This window comes from Mus caroli, unplaced genomic scaffold (assembly GCF_978045245.1).
Source record: "Mus caroli unplaced genomic scaffold, Mus_caroli_1 scaffold_15, whole genome shotgun sequence".
Classification (NCBI taxonomy): domain Eukaryota; kingdom Metazoa; phylum Chordata; class Mammalia; order Rodentia; family Muridae; genus Mus; species Mus caroli.
The window spans coordinates 177,824-182,816 of NW_028227270.1; the positions used below are offsets into that span (position 1 = coordinate 177,824).

The window sequence follows — 4,993 nt, forward strand, 5'->3', positions numbered from 1 at the left end:
ATAAGAACAGAGAGGAAGAAAGTTTTCACTTTGCCTGCTTGCTCTCTTTTAGCTAGCAAGTCTATTACTTCACTGGCTCGAGAGCCTACCTGACTGTGATTCAACTTCTACTGAAGGCCACCTGAGACATCCACCCTCTGGAACTGAGAACTTCTGGAATCTTGGACTTTGCTGCTGTGGAATAATCTCAACTGGGGAATGTAAGTCATTCTAATAAATGTCCTTTCAGGAAAGACAGAGTAAGTGAGAGATCATTTTATTTGCTCTCGTACTCTCTAAACCAGGCACTCCAAGTAGATTTGCCAGTCCATTAGCACTTTCCCCATTGCATATCTAGTCAGTTACGTATAATGTTTAACTTTAGACAATTGCATTCTGTGAGATAGGATCTTATTTTAAGAAGCTTCTCTCTCTGCCCCAGGTCGCAGCCGTCAGTATTGCATTTGGGCTCAGCAAGCCTGAAGCAGAAAAAAGAAAAAGCCTAAAAAAATTACAAAAGCCTCAAAAACCTTAAAAAAAAAAAAAAGAAAAGAAAAGAGAAGAAAAAAAGAGGGAAAAAAAAAGCAAAAGGGAAAAAAGAAGAAAAAGAACCAGAGAGAGACTTGTGCTGGGAGCCCGCGGGGAAGTGACTTTCACTGCTTCTGGCCTGCCTGTCTGTCCGCATCTGTCTGTCCTTCCGGTGGTGAGTCATCCCCCTCTGCCCGGCCCACCCCTGCACGCCTCAGAGCCACGTGGCAGCCCCGCGCCCCGGCTGGCTGCACCACGTGTCCGCACTGCCCTTCGCAGGTACCGCAAAGATTTGGTTTCCCCCTTCCCGGGCTGCTGTAACTGTAAACCTCTGGGAGCCCAGGGCCTGTATTTAACACGAAACGCATGTTCCCAAGACTGCCGTGAGCACATCATCTGATTGGCTCTTGAAAATTTTTTGTCCCCTTTACAAGGGGATTTCCTACTTTAATTTTTATTTTTTAAGCCTCAAGCCAGGACAGCTGCAGAGTACAAACTCCAGGAGCGGGCCATATTGTTTTTGAGAGCCTTTTTGTCTTGGGGCTTTTGCAGTCCAGTGCAAGTCGTCCAGCACTCGGGTCCCAGCTCGGAGCCTCCCTGCTCCAGCCTTCCCTGGCTTCCCTGGTGCCACCTGTACGCTGTGGCACATGCCACAGCTCCTCAGAGCCCCTTTTGCCCTGCACTAGGCCTTGTTAGAAGTCCTCCTGGCAAGGATCGGGGTCGTGGGAGGTGGGGAGATGAACGCTGCAGCCAGCAGATACCCCATGGCCTCCTTATATGTGGGCGATTTGCACTTGGATGTCACCGAAGCCATGCTGTATGAAAAGTTCAGCCCTGCGGGGCCTGTGCTGTCCATCCGGGTCTGTCGCGATATGATCACCCGGCAGCACTCTCTGGGTTATGCCTACGTCAACTTCCAGCAGCCAGCTGACGCTGAGAGGGCCTTGGACACCATGAACTTCGAGGTGATAAAGGGAAAGCCGATCCGCATCATGTGGTCGCAGAGGGATCCCTCTTTGAGAAAGTCTGGGGTGGGAAATGTCTTCATCAAGAACCTGGACAAATCCATAGACAACAAGGCACTATATGACACTTTCTCTGCCTTTGGAAACATCTTGTCCTGTAAGGTGGTCTGTGGTGAGAACGGCTCTAAGGGCTATGCTTTTGTTCACTTCGAGACCCAAGAGGCCGCCGACAAGGCCATCGAGAAGATGAATGGCATGCTTCTCAATGACCTTAAAGTGTTTGTGGGTAGATTCAAGTCTCGCAAAGAGCGGGAAGCAGAACTTGGAGCCAAGGCCAAGGAATTCACCAATGTTTATATCAAAAACTTCGGAGAAGAGGTGGATGATGGGAATCTGAAAGAGCTCTTCAGCCAGTTTGGTAAGACCCTAAGTGTCAAGGTGATGAGAGACTCCAGGGGGAAGTCCAAAGGCTTTGGCTTTGTAAGTTATGAGAAACACGAGGATGCCAATAAGGCTGTGGAAGAAATGAATGGAAAAGAAATGAGCGGGAAAGCCATATTTGTAGGCCGTGCACAGAAAAAGGTAGAAAGGCAGGCTAAGCTAAAGCAGAAGTTTGAGCAGCTGAAGCAGGAGAGGATTAGCCGGTACCAGGGGGAGAATCTCTACATTAAGAACTTGGATGACACCATTGATGATGAGAAATTAAGGAAAGAGTTTTCTCCCTTTGGATCAATCACCAGTGTGAAGATGATGCTAGAAGATGGGAGAAGCAAAGGGTTTGGCTTTGTCTGTTTCTCCTCTCCTGAAGAGGCGACCAAAGCTGTCACCGAGATGAATGGACGCATTGTGGGCTCCAAGCCTCTGTATGTCACCCTGGCCCAGAGGAAGGAAGAGCAGAAGGCTCACCTGACTAACCAGTACATGCAGCCTGTAGCTGGGATGAGAGCACTCCCTGCCAGTGCCATCTTAAATCAGTTCCAGCCTGCAGCTGGTGGCTACTTTGTGCCCACAGTTCCGCAGGCTCAGGGAAGACCCCCATATTACACGCCTAACCAGTTAGCACAGATGAGGCCTAATACACGCTGGCAGCAAGGCAGGAGACCTCAAGGCTTCCAAGGAATGTCAATTGCCCTGTGGCAGTCTGGGTCTTGTCCAGCTCTTCGACATCTGGCTCCAACTGGTAATGCTCCGGCCTCTCATGGCCTTCCTACTACTGCTCAGAGAGTTGCAGCCCTGCCAAACCTTGCACCTCGGGCCGCAGTTGCTGCCACCACTCCCAGGGCTGTGACTCCATACAAGTATGCCTCCAGTGTCCTGAGCCCACACCCTGCCATCCAGCCACTGCAGGCCCCCCAGCCTGCAGTCCACGTCCAGGGTCAGGAGCCCCTGACTGCCTCCATGCTTGCTGCAGCGCCCACCCAGGAGCAGAAGCAGGTGCTGGGGGAGCGTCTGTTCCCGCTTATCCAAACAATGCATTCAAACCTGGCTGGGAAAATCACTGGGATGCTGCTGGAAATCGACAACTCTGAGGTGCTGCACATGCTGGAATCCCCTGAGTCCCTCCGCTCCAAGGTAGATGAAGCCGTGGCAGTCCTGCAGGCTCATCATGCCAAGAAAGAAGCTGCCCAGAAGGTGGATACTGTTGCTGCTGCTACCTCTTAGACAAGGAAAAAAGAGTTGAAAGCCAAATAACCCCTAACGGCATCCAGCTAAGGTCTGAAGACATCCTAGTTTGTCTGTGGACCTCCACACCAAGAACCAAGTTTCAAATTCAATAGGCCATTTTGTATCAGAAGGTCAATTATGAAGCACCTATAATTTTTCAATTATAAGAATATCTCTGGGTTCTGTTGTGACCCAGATGATAACTTTTTTTTTCTATTGTTGCTTCTGATTTTTTTCCCTCATCCCAGAAAATGGTTTTGATGTACCCAAGACTTAAGTTTCTCAAATAAAGGAAATAACATCTCCATAAATATGAAAAAAAAAGCTTCACTCTTTTTTTTGTTTTCTTGTTTTGACTATTTACCCTAGGTTTTCCTTTGTAGCCCTAGCTGTCCTCAAACTAGGTCTGACAACCAGGCTAACATTGAGATCAGAATTCCACCTGCCTCTACTTCTCTGCCTGATCTGCTTCTTTTCGTCAGGTTCTGATTTTGCCACCAGACTGGGCAAAATCTTGCCTCCTTAGGCAATGCAAATAGATGCTAGGATTATGGGTTTAACACCCAGCTTTGCACAATGTAATGTTTGGGAGGGTCCTTGAAGTATAGAGTATACATAACTAACTGGAGTCTTCTCTGAATCAAAAGGCCAAGGACTTGCCCTCAACAATCCATGGATAAAGCCAAGATAATGAAGGAATACCTTCAAAGTTTTATGAAGCCTACACCAGATTCTACAGAGCATTCCACAATGAAGGAGTACTGTTTCAATTTTGTAAAGGATACATCAGATTCTACAGATCATGTGACAATGAAGCAGTATGGTCTTAGTTTTGTGAAGGATACATCAAATTCTACAGAGCATGCACTGCTGAGTGCACAAGTATTGCAAGCCCTGAGTCCACGATGTTCCAAGTCTGTGCCATTTCATTTTGGCAGAGCCAAGCCACTGCTCTGAGGACAGCTGGATTGTTGATTGGGATCTATAGTTGAACTGCATGATATACCACCCCAGAATTGTGCCATGAAGAAGCACACAGAAGTCTTCGGAGAATCTGAGGGAGTCACAAGTGTCCCCTGGAGATGTGGAAAACAAAGACAAAGATACAGAGGTGCCATACCAACCCTCTCCAAGACTGCTCAAGGAAAGGGCTAGAACATGAGCGTTGAGATGGTGGAGACTGCCCTCATGAGAATCCAGCCTCTGACATGCCAGGCCCCTAGGCTGCTGGCCATGGATTCAAAGGGCTTTTGGGCAGAAGTGAAAACCCACCCAGAACTCTGTTTGGAGCCCAGGAGCCCTGATTCCTGCTAAGGACTTGCAATTAGGGGATCTTCTGTCGAGTCCTGATCATAAGGCAAAGGCGCACAAAGGTTGTTGTGTCTTTGCAACCAGCTGGTGTTTGTTTGGTTTGTTGCAGTTTTCTGAATAAAAGTGCTAAAAAGCTAGAAATTTGTGTTCTTCTTTAAGTGGCCCAAAGGAAAAGATGAGGGGTGGAGTGGACACAGATGAGGATACTCTATTCTTTCCTACTGTTAGTTACAGGACTAACTGGTAGGTTTTATTTTTTTTTTTAAGGACTTCCTCAGGGGACAGACCTTAGGCATTCTGGTTCTCATGTGTGCTGGGCCATAAGATAACCAGCACACAGGGAGCAACCTTGAGCACTTTGGGAAACCCTTCTGCTAAATCAACATGGATGACGACTGATATACCCTGATATATCAAAGATCCAGAGAAGCGAGACCAACCCTCACCAAGCTTGCTCAGGGAGAAAGGGCTGGAAGTTGAGACCTGTGATGGTAGAGACTGCCCTGACAAGGATCCTGCTTCTTACAGTGCCAGTCACCTAGGAT

The 4,993-nt window shown here is 48.1% G+C and overlaps 1 pseudogene; it reads left to right on the forward strand.

Annotated features, from left to right (window-relative positions):
• The first annotated feature begins 1,244 nt into the window (after positions 1 to 1,244).
• LOC147000825 (polyadenylate-binding protein 4 pseudogene) lies at positions 1,245 to 3,134 on the forward strand (annotated as a pseudogene).
• Positions 3,135 to 4,993: the final 1,859 nt, after the last annotated feature.